General features: G+C 45.8%; 1 protein-coding gene across 7 annotated transcripts in view; it reads right to left on the bottom strand.

Moving 5' to 3' along the window:
* The window catches only part of LOC128122197 (fatty acid hydroxylase domain-containing protein 2-like), a 34,979-nt gene that overhangs the window by 13,935 nt on the left and 8,811 nt on the right, over positions 1–12,233 (bottom strand). The gene's annotated exons all lie outside the window — the stretch shown is intronic.

Below are 12,233 nucleotides of genomic sequence, written 5' to 3'. Positions count from 1 at the left end.
TTTATGACAGAGCTTTAATAAGTTCATGGTAAGATACTCAGTTTCACTACCTTTAAGGGACAATGAGCTGTCACCTCACACTGGTTAGGGACAGCTCCTGTAAAAATGCAACACAGGGCTGGGGGTGTGGCTTAGTGACTGGAGCTGGTGTGTAGCAATCAGGAAGCTCCTGGTTCCAACCCCAAGAGTTCCTGTATTCCCAGCACTCAGCAGTCAGGAGGATAGGAGTTCAGAGTAAGGAAGTTTAATGGGATCCAGGTGTAGTGGGACACAGTTGTCATCTCAATGCTGGGGTGTCAAGGACAAAGGGACCCCTGGGCTCATCGGCTAGCCAGTCAGGCTAGCTGAATCAGAACACTCCATGTTCAGTGAGAGATCCTGCTTCAAAAGTTAAGGTGGATAGTCTGGCATGGTGGTGTATGCTTTTAATTTTTAGTTACAGTGTTGGGAGGCAGCCAGGCTACATAGTATTAATGAGGTGAAGAGTGATTGAGGAAGATACCCAACTTCAACTGTGGACTACACACACACACACACACACACACACACACACACACACACACACAACTTCAACTGTGGACTACATACACACACACACACACACACACACACAACTTCAACTGTGGACTACACACACACACACACACACACACACACACACACTTGCAGACACACACAAACTGTCACTGAAAACTAGGTAGCAATTTCTCTTTGTCTCTGGTAGGCTCTCCCAGCATGGTCTGATTCACAAGGCCAGCAGACCAGCCCAGAGGAATAGGTCACCATCATCCCAGGGCCCACCCTGTTGTTGCCTGGGGCCATACCCAGCTTCAGGGATTTAGGTCTCCTAGCCCAAGGTGGGACAAGGGGAAGGATCCTAGACCTATGGAAATGAGGATGCTTGGTGTTGTGTAGGCTCCTGGGCTTGTTTAACCCCTGCCCCTTGGGGAGCTCTTTCCTGGAGGTGCAGGGATGAGGGAGATGGTACTAGGACCCGACAGGGTCATATCTATACCACAGGGAAGCCTTGGGGACCCTTTTCAGTGAACACTCCAGGACTGAAGCCTTGGTCCAAACCTGAGGTAGATGCATCTGGCCATTACATCAGTAGCTGGCTTAGAAAGGGATTGTGAAGCATAATCTTTTGAGGCAAGGCTTTAGTAGCTCAAGCCAGCATTAAACTCGACTTGGAACTTCCTCCTGCCTTCATCACCCATGTGCTGGGATTACAGGCAGAAGCCTCCACCCCTAGTTGTACAGTCTGGGGTCAAACCCAGGGTATCATGCATGCTAGGTGAGCACTCTCCATCTGAACCATAACCCAGGCCCAGGCACTCTCTTTTAAATCACTGCTTGCTCTTTTTGCCTTGTTGACCAGAGAAGGCTCTGTGATTCCACCCTGGTCTGTTCCATGTCCCCAAGTGAACAGGGAGATCAGAGAAACTCCCTTCACACCCACCAGGACTCTGAGTAAGGTAAGTCCTTCCCAGATCCATAGTTTGCTTGCTGTCTGGGGATCTGAAAAAGTATGGTGCATGAATCCCAGGGAGGCAGGAGTGTGGGGACTTTAGTCTGAGCCTGTTGACCATCTTGTTGGTGACAAGGAGCCAAACGTCCAAACAAGCACTTCAGGTTGGTGGATGGGGGTATCCAGAAGTCTGTAGAATGGCTGCTGTCAGCATAGCCCTAGCTCATGGTTTTCTCTCTGGTGCTGTCAGGCAGTACCAGGTGACCATCATGGTCAGGCTGGCCCTCTCACTTGGGAGCAGGCAGGAGGTATTTCTGGAGTGTTTGTTCCTAAGCGTCCAGAACTCTTGCTGCAGCACCACACAGGGAACCTCCCTTACAAGTCAGAGTCTTCTCCCTGCAGCCTTCCCATCTCATCAGCACCACTGTCTTCACCAAGAGCCTGTGAGATGTGGCCTTTGACCTTCCAGAGTTCGTCCACACCTTCTAGAAGCTTTTGTGAAGCACTCACTGTGGACAGCACTGTGGCAAATTCTGGAGGTATGAACCTGAAGGTTCAGATGTATAAGTCCATACTTTCCAAAATCACCTTCAGAAGAACCAAGCTAGAAGTCTGGTGATGCACACCTGTCATCCCAGCCCTTGAGAGTCTGAAGGTCAGTGTCAAGGACAGTCTGGTCTCCATGGTGAATTCCATGCCAGCCTGGATACATAGTAAAATGCTGTCTCAAAAAATTAAACACTGGGGCTGGAGAAATGGCTGAGCTGTTCTGAGAGTTTGTTGGCACAGGGGACTTAACTCCAGCTCCAGAGGGTCCAGTGCCCTCTTCTGATTGTTCCTACACCTGCGTACATCCATACCCACATACAAACAAGTAATTAAAAGTAAAAACAAATCTTTTGTTGTTGTTGTTGTTTTGTTTTGTTTTTGTTTTCGAGACAGGGTTTCTCTGTGTAGCTTTGGAACCTGTCCTGGAACTTGCTCTGTAGACCAGATTGGCCTCGAACTCACAGAGATCTGCCTACCTGTGCATCCTGAGTGCTGAGATTAGAGGTGTGTACCAACACCGCCCAACAAAAACAAATATTTTAAAAACAATGATGATTTAATAAAGGACTTAAAGAACAGGTAGACCTGTTTTAAGAAAGTGCTGAGGAGAACAGAAGTCTTCAAATGTCCAGGGTTCTTTCTGCCCTTAGGTATAAGTCTCCAAGTTTTATATATATATATATATATATTTATTTATTATTTAGACTTATTTATTTATTATGTATACAGAAGAAGGTGCCAGATCTCTTTACAGATGTTTGTGAGCCACCATGTGGGTGCTGGGAATTGAACTCAGGACCTCTGGAAGAGCAGTTGGTGCTCCTAACCTCTGAGCCATCTCTCCAGCCCTCTAAGTTTTATTTTTAATGAAACTAACACTGTGTATGCTAAGAAAAGTAAAAAGGGGCAGTGGTGGCAGACATCTTTAATCCCAGCACTCAGGAGACACAGGCAGGCAGATCTCTGTGAGTTCGACGCTAGCCTGGTCTACATAGGGAGTTCAGGTCAGGCTCCAAAGTAACACAGAGAAACCCTGTCTCGAAAAAAACAAATAAAAAGGAACTATCCAAAAAGAAAAAGGAGCTACGAGCTGCCAGCCAGGTGTGGAGGGCATGTCCTTAATCCCAGGTCTTTGGAACTCACAGGTATATACCAGGGTTAACCGATGAGTATAGCTAATGATCTTAGGGCCCTGATATGTCTATACTTTCATGTCTACTGAATCACTGCTTATAATTACTGAGAAATGGAGTAACTGCCAATATAGTGGTGCACATCTGGAATCCCAGCGACCTGAATCATCCTCCTTGGATAATTTAGCAACACCTTGCCTCATAACAAATAAATAATTAATTAAAGAGGGTGGCTGGAGAGATTGCTCAGTGGTTCAGAGTACTTGTGGCACAATCATGAGGACTGGAGTTTTAATCCCAGAACTCATACAGTGAGCCAGGTGTCCCACAAACATCTGTAACTCCAGCTCCAAGGAGACTGATGCCTTCTGGTCTCTGCAGGAGTGCACAGATGCATACCCTTGCACTTTGTCTGAGTGCATGCCCTAGAGGGTGGACACATACACACACACACACACACACACACACACACACACTTCCAAACACAGATGCACACACATACACATAAATAAAGTCTTTAAAATGACAACAAAGTGGCTTGAGAGATGGCTCAGGGGTTAAAAGCATTGACTGCCCTTCTAGAGGACCCGGGTTCAATTCCCAGCACCCACATGGCAGCTCAAAACTGTCTGTAATTCCAGTTCTAGGGAACCCAACACCCATGGGAAAATACCAATGTGCCTAAAATAAAAATAAATAAATTAAAATAAAATGACAACAAAAAATCCCTCTAACACAAAGAGATGTGTTGGGGAAAGTTGTGGATGGGTATGACCAAGACACATTGTAAATATATATGAAATTATAAAACAATAAATAAATACACTTTGCCTTTACTGGTTCAAACTGGAAACAATAATTTACAGCATTTCACTTCATGTTATAAGGAGGGCTTTTATTTGCTTGGTTTTTTTTTTTTTTTTTTTTTTTTTTTTAAGAGATTTATTTATTTATTATGTATACAGAGAAGGGTGCCAGATCTCATTACAGATGGTTGTGAGCCACCATGTGGTTGCTGGGAGTTGAACTCAGGACCTCTGGAAGAGCAGTTGGTGCTCTTAACCTCTGAGCCATCTCTGCAGCCCCCATTGTTTTTGTTTTTTGAGACAGGGTTTCTCTGTGTAGCCCTGGCTGTCCTAGAATTAGAACTGTTGACCAGGCTGGCCTTGAACTCACAGAAATCCACCTGCCTCTGCCTCCCGAGTGCTGGGATTAAAAGCCCGTGCTACCACTCTGCCCCCTGCCCCCAGCTTTCACGTTTATTTTTCCTTTTTTTCTTTTGCTGTATGGTCTAGTGTGTCAGTCGCCTGACTGTGGTGACTGAGGATGGCCTTGAAGTTCCGAGTCTCCTGCCTCCAACCTCCCCTGGGCTTGGATTAAGTGTGTGTACCAAGCCTAGCAAGCATGTCTCTTATCTGAAGATAACAAGTGTTGGCAAAGACCAGGAAGAAGTACAATCTTAGTACAATCTCAGTGGGCCTGGAAAGGAGCATGGCCATTGTTGAAATGAGTATAGAGATTTCTCTGACATTACGAATGGAACTGGCATATGAGCCAGACATATGGCTCTTGGGCATACACCAAGGGACTCTATACCCTATGTCTTCCTTGTTCTATTGTTGTGAGGAGACACCATGACCAATCAACTTATAAAGTAAAATATTTAGTTGAGGGCTTGCTTACAGTTCCAGAGGGTTAGGTCAGAAGGAGGGAGCCTGGCCAAAGGCAGGCAAGCATGGTGCTGGACAAGTAGCTGAGAGTTCACATCAGATCTTCAAGTTTCCCACCCCCAGTGACACATCTCCTTCAACAAGGCCACACCTCATAATCCTTCCCAAACTGTTCCACTAACTGGGGACCAAGCATTCAAACATATGGGCCTACAGGGGCCATTCTCATTCAAACCACCAAGGCCTACCATAGAGATGTTTGCACATCCATGTTCATTGCTACTCTAGTCACAAAACATAGGACACAGAGTCAGCTTAGTTGTCCATCAGCAGATGAATGGATAATGAAAATGTGGTACCTGTACATGATGGAATTTTGTTGAGTCAAAAAGAAAAATGAAATTATGAAGTTTGCAGGAAAATGGATGAATTTGGAAAGGATTATACTGTGAGATAATCCAGTCTCAGACAAAAACTGCATGTTCTCTCCCAGATGCCACTCATAACTCTGTTTGTCTTTTTGTTTTGTTTTGATTTTTTGAGACAGGGTTTCTCTGTGTAGTTTTGGTGCCTGTCCTGGAGCTCTCTCTGTAGACCAGGCTGGCCTGGAATTCAGAGAGATCTGCCTGGCTCTGCCTCCTGAATGCTGTGATTAAAGGCATGCACCTCCACCACCCAGGGCAAGTTTTATTTTCAATGAAACTAACATTTTGCATGCTAATAGAAAATTTAAAAAAACTACTCAAAAAAGAAGAAGGAGCTATGAGCAACCACCAGGTGCAGAGGGCATGTCCTTAATCCCAGCTCTTTGGAACTCACAACTAGGTGATTCAAGGTTAACTGATGAGTATATCTAATGATCTTAGGGCCCTGATATGTCTACACTCTCATGTTCACTGAGTCACTGCTTTACAATTACTGAGAAATGCAGTAACTGCCAATATAATGGTGCACATCTAGAATCCCAGTTTCCTGAACCACCCCCCACTGGAGAATTTAGCAACACTCTGCCTCAAAATAAAAAATAAATAATTAAATGGGGGTGGGGGAGGCACTGGAGAGATGGCTTAGTGGTTAAGAGTACTTGTGGCACAATCATGAAGACTGGAGTTTTAATCCCAGAACCCATATAGTGAGCCAGGTGTCCCACAAACATCTGTAACTCCAGCTCCAAGGACTCTGATGCCTTCTGGTCTCTGCAAGAGCGCACAGATGCACACAACTGCACTTTTGTCTGAGTGTGTGCCCTAGAGGGTGGACACACACACACACACACACACACACACACACACACACACACAGGCACACCTTTTTGACAGTTTAGAATATCTAGATGATGAGCAGCTGAAACACTCAGGACGACACATAGAGACCAAATCCTCTCATCCCAGGTAGCTCCTTTGACAGCCTGCCCAGATGGCGACCACTGCAGCCAGTGTGGCTGTGGGCTCATGATGAGGTGACAGGCACACCCACACCAGGGGGCTTCAGTGGGGGTGGTAATGCTGAACCCACAAAGCCTGACATCCCTTACCAGGGAGCCTGGCTGGCAGAGCAGCAATCTGCAAGGTCTTGTGTTTTTGAAATCAGTGTCTGGAGTGTGCCCAGAGCTGGGGTCACCCTATGGTGTTTCAAGGGGGTGCTGAGGCAGTGTAGACTTTCAAATGCTTGCTTAACCTGACCAGGAACTGAAACATTCTTTCACACTGAAGAACTGGAAAGTAAGCTCTGATGAGCAGGTTACTTTATGGTAAGAACCTGACTGGTAGTGGAAGTGTGAAGAAAACTAACCCTCATTATTAACAAGTCATTGCATCAGTGGCCATGGAAGGCAGTGCCCACTGTGGGGCAGGGGTCACTGAGATTTGTAGAGCTGGGCTGTCCAAGTGTCTGGCTTCCTGAGCCAGCTGTGTGGTGTTTTATATGTGAGTTAATTAAAATAAAGTGCTTTTATTCTAGAAAAAACAATGCTTTTTTAAATAAGGGAGGTGTGGGGTATAGCTCAATAATAGCACATTTCCCCTGCATATGAGGGCCTGAGTTTACTCTCTACTCTAACACTCACAAGGAAGGGAGGGAGGAAGGAAAACTTAAGTGTTTATCAACAGTGAATGGACAAGTCAAAATTGAGGTCAGCCATACAAAGAATGACAAGGAGAATCCTATCATTTTAGTAAGATGGATGGAATGAACTGGAGACCATTATGTTTAGTTAAAAAAAAAAAAAAAAAAAGGTCAAACAGAAAGATGAGCACCAGGGTCTCTCACCGATGGTATCTATCATAGTTGATACCATCGTTTGAGAGGATGGTGGTTCTGAGACTGTGGGGAAAGGGCCCTGGGGAGGATCATCACAGGTTCTGTGTTACAGTGAGGTAGGAGCAGACTCTCTGGGATGCTGTTGGTTCATTGAGACCCCAACCTTGGACCTGTGACAGCCATAGTCATTTAAAGGGCAGAGCTGATTTCTGGGAGCAGGTCCTGCAGGAAGTGTGGGATGAGGAAGTGCAGAGATTGGACTCTGCTCTGGACACACTCACAGGACAAAGTGTAAGACTGTCCTCTTGTGTGGGTAGGCCCTGGGGCTATGTGAGTGGTGTTTATCTACTGACCTATGATTTCCTGAGAACCACAGGGTTTCCTAACCACAGGTTTGTTGTTGAGGTATGCCAACACGCCCATGAACTATCTCTGGAGGTGGTGATCAGGTACCAGAGTCCCTGAGGATGAGGCATAGTTCATGGTATTTATATCAAGCACTTTGCCTCCTGAGCCCTTCTCTGCCTGGTATAGACAATTTTTTAATTTTATGAGGGCAGAGAAAGTTTCTAGGGACAGGCTTCCATGGGAAGGAAAAAGCAGGGGGGCCTCAAACACAGAAATGACTTCACATTGTTAGCTAACAATTTGGTTCAAATTAGTAATATTGACAAGCAAAATTAATAACATTTATATTTAAAATTATATTTCTATATTTTTTTTCTTTTTTTGAGACAAGCTTTAACTGTGTAGATCCAGCTACCTCTGCCTCCTGAGTGCTAGGATCAAAGACATGCGCCACCACCTCCCGGTTTAAGCTTTTTTTTTTAAATTGGGTTGAGTGTGGTGATGCACACCTTTAATTGCAGCACTCAGGAGGCAAAGGCTTGTGAATCTGAGTTCCAGCCAGGACTATGTAGGGAAACACTGTCTCAAAACGAATTGTGTCAGTGTGTGTCTGTGTATCTGTGTGTGTGTGTGTGTCCGTGTTTTGTGTGTGCATGCACACACTCACATTCCCGTGGAGGCTGGAAGAGGACATCATATCCTTGAAACTGGAGTTAGTTATAGGAGCTTGTGAGCCATCTGATGGGGGTAGTGGAAAATGAATCTGTGTCCTCAGGAAGAGCAGCAAGTGGCCTTAGCTGCTGAGACATCTCTCCAGCCTCCTTCTCTCTACCCTTGGAGGTCTCTCTGATCTAAGAGCTGCAAATTACCTTAGGCTGGTCTTGTTCTGATGTGCCTGTGTGGTTGCTAGAGAACAGTAGCACAGAAGTCTGCAGGATGGATCCCACCCTCATAATCTGCAACTTGTGAAAGTAGGAGCTGAAACAGCAGGATTCTGATGTGGAGATGAGGCTTTTGAAACTGACCCAAAGCTTCTAACACTAGACCCCGAGACAGCTCAGTGGGTAAAAGCATTTGCTAGGCAGGGTTTGATCCTGGAACCTATATGAAAACAAAAAGCTAGTGCATTGGCTCTTTAATCTCAGCACTTGTAGGTAAGAGGGGAGGCAGAGATAGGAGACTCAGTGGGAAATTTAATGACAGGAAGAAAAGAGAGACTCTGCCTCAAAGCAAGCAGGAAGAGAGAACCAATTCTCCCCCCACTCTAAATAGATGCATAGCTAAAAGAGATATATCCTAATTTTTTCATCTAGCTATTGGCTTCTTGTGAAAGAACAAATAATCTTGTCCCCTCCCTTAAGAGTTAATCCTAGTGGGCCTGTCAATCACCTGGTCAGGAAAGAGCCCCTATCCAAGGACTTTATGAAATAGAACAAAGCCCCCCTAAAAATGTGCATCAGCACAGTGGTCTCTCTGGCGTCGTCCATTCTCCCTCTCTAGAGTCCTCAAGTCTGCCCTTTCTCCTGGAGAATGCCTCGACTTACTCTGCTATGAACTCTGTCCTCTGTAGGCCACCATACTCCTTGGAATTCTCATGGCAATCACATGGATCAGGGACCCAATAGGAGGCCCCAGGAAGATGCAAGTTCGACTCAAATTTGACAGAGATTTAGTGGCAGAACTTGAATTGGGTGCTTATCGTGCTATCTGACAAAGTATAGACCTTCTTGAAGCAAGGGTGAGTGTGGCAGGCTGAAAGGTCTGAGGGAGATGAGCCTGCTGGCCATGAACAATGCACTAGTGCGTGTTGCACTAGCAAAGAGCATGTTTCTCTAGCATTTCCATCATTTCGTTCAAGCAATGTTGTGTGTCAGAGCTGGAGACACAGCTCAGGGGTTGAGTGCCTGAAGTTCTGGATTCCAACCCTGGTATTTCTTAAATTGGATGTAGTGGCAAATGTCTCTAATCCCAGTATTCAGGAGGCAGAGGCAGAGGCAGCAGGATCTGGAGTTTAGGTTCAGTGGGTAAAGTGCTTGCTGCTCAAACGTAATTACCTGAATTCAGATCTCGAGGACCCAGGGAAAAGCCAGACACAATAGTGCACATCTGTAACCCCAGGGACAGGGACTGTGAAATCCCCAGAAGCTAGCCTGGAGTACACAGAGTAGTGAATGACAAGAGAGACCCTGTGTCCGATAAGGTAGAAGATGAGATGGACAGTCAAGATTGTCCTCATGCACACACCCACACATATGCCCAAACACACATTAAAAACAAGCAAACAAGCCAGGCCGTGGTGGCCCTGACCTTTACTCCCAGCACTCAGGAGGTAGAGGCAGGCAGATCTCTAAGAACGAGGCCAGCCTGGTCTACAGGACAAGTTCCAGGACAGGCAGAGGTACACAGAGAAACCCTGTCTCAAAAAGCCAGACCAAACTAAACCAAAAAAAAAAAAAATAATAAACAAACAAAAAGACTTTCAAGGTCAGCATTAGTCACATACCATGTTAGGTTTGAGGCCAGTCTGGGATATTCAAGACCTTCCAAATTTAAAGAAAAGAAAGAAAGACATTCCTTGTTCCTAACTTACAAAATAGTATTATCTAACTTTCCCAGATGACACAGTGTTCAGAAGAGTGAGTACCATTTAGGATAAGGGACACGTTCTGGAAGGAGAGAGCAAGACACAATAATATATACTAAAAACTGAGGTTTCTGCTATTACAATGAGTTGATTCTCTCTTAGCGAGAACTTGGCTTGCTATGATTTTTCCAAATTTAATACTTTTCAGCACTGGTCTTTTTATTTTTAATTATGTATGCGTATGGGTATGTGGTTTTCGCCCGTGGAAACAATGCCTGTGGAGGCCAGAAGAGGGCGCTAGATTCCTCTGAGGCTGGAATTAAAGGCAGTTGTGAGCTGTCCAATGTGGGTGCCACAGAGCTCAGGTCCTTTGTAAGAGCAGCAAGTGCTCTTAACACAAACATCTGTAATTCCAGTTCCAGGGGATTCAACCCCCTCGCCTAGCCTCCAAAGGCACCGGGCATATGTGTGGTACACAAACATATAAGCAGGTGAAACACCCATACATATAAAACAAAAGCGAATAAATATTAAAACAAACCAAACAGAAAACTAGTTGGACAACCAAGGACTGCTTCTGGGCTAGCCCCAGTGGCTCCTCCTGTTTCTTTTGTCCCTTCCTCTGGAGAGGTGTAATAGCCCCCGTCTTGACCTGACTCCTCTGCTTCCCCTTATGAGTGCTGGGATCATGGATGCCCAGCACCACATCCAGTTTGCTTTGTCTTTGCAACAGGCTCTTTCTTTGTAGCCCAGGCAACTTCATCCTGAACGCTGGGTCACAGGTGTGTGCCGTCACACCTGGCCTAATAACTCACTCTTACAGGACAGAAAAAAACAAAAAACAACCAGAACAGCCTCAACAAACTTGCTGGTGTTGCCTCACGCTGGCAATCCCAGCACGAGGGAGATGGAGGTGGGAGGACTGGAAGGGTTTCAGGCTAGCCTGGGCTATCCAGTAAGTTCCAGGCCAGGCGGGACTGGCATCTTGTCTTATAAAACAAAAACAAGCTGGGTGTGGTAGGTCAAGGCTAGCATCCCAACTCTTGACAGGAGTCAGGAGTTCAAAGCTAGCCTTATGTAATGAGTTTGAGGTATGTGGGCTACACATGACCCTGCCTCAGAAAACAAAACAAAAACAAACAACATCAAAGAAACAAAGCAAAACCCCCAAATCCAAAACTAGACCCAGAGCTCATGGTCTGCCTCTGTTTTGTAGCTGAGGAGACAGAGACAAATAGCAGACTGTGACTTGCTCCAGGCTAGGAAGGTGGCACAGTGGGTAAGAGTACTTATTGTGTAAGTGTGAGGACCTGAGTTCAAATCCCTAGAACCTACATAAAAATCCAGGCATGACCAATAACCCTTTTGCTGTGGCAGATGGAAACGTGAGTATTAATGGGGCTTGCTAGTGGCCAGCCTGGCTTTCAGTTCAGGAGGCTACCCTGACCCTGTTTTTTTTGTTGTTGTTGTTTTGATTTTGATTTTTTTGAGACAGTGTCTCTCTCTGTAGCCCTGGCTGTCCTGGAACTCACTCTGTAGACCAGGCTGGCTTCAAATTCACAGAGATGGGCCTACCTCTCTAATGCTGGGATTAAAGGCATATACTACCAATGCCTGGCCAGAAATACTTTTTTAAGTGACTCACTCCAAGGACTCCAGTGGAAGCCAAGCTTCTTAACATTTTGTCTCAGGCTCCATGTTCGTTAAGATTTCTAATGAGAGAGCCAGCAACTGATATGACACTCCGCCCACCCTCAGCCTCTGCACAGGCTGTTTGCACTCTAGGGACGAGCTAGCCAGTCCAGAGGGCCTCCTGGCCAGTCACCAGCCTCAGAAGCAGCAGCCTAGATGAGCACTTCCACGGGAGAAGGCTCTCAAGAGCAACAGTGGCCTTTTGTCTGAGAAGAGACAGAGGGAAAGGCAGCTGATACAGAACCAAGGAGATGAAGGTTCCCCAGAAGGTGAGACTCCCCTTGGGCAGTCTCACCTTTAAGAGTCCTTTAAGAGTTTCCGGCTAGCTGGTGTGGTTGTGCACATCTGGAATCCCATCTACTTTGGATGCCAAAGCAGGAAGATCCCACGTTCACAGTCATCCTGGACAACTTGGCAAAACCTTATCTCAAAATACAATTAAACAAAGGAAGAAAAACGTGTGGCTTGATTACAGAGCACAAGTCTAGCATCTGTAAGGCCCTGGGTTCTATCCCCTGTAGTGCACGCCA

This window comes from Peromyscus californicus, unplaced genomic scaffold (assembly GCF_007827085.1).
Source record: "Peromyscus californicus insignis strain IS unplaced genomic scaffold, ASM782708v3 Scaffold_3__1_contigs__length_106647218, whole genome shotgun sequence".
NCBI classification, from domain to species: domain Eukaryota; kingdom Metazoa; phylum Chordata; class Mammalia; order Rodentia; family Cricetidae; genus Peromyscus; species Peromyscus californicus.
This window is presented reverse-complemented; position numbering and strand designations above follow the sequence as displayed.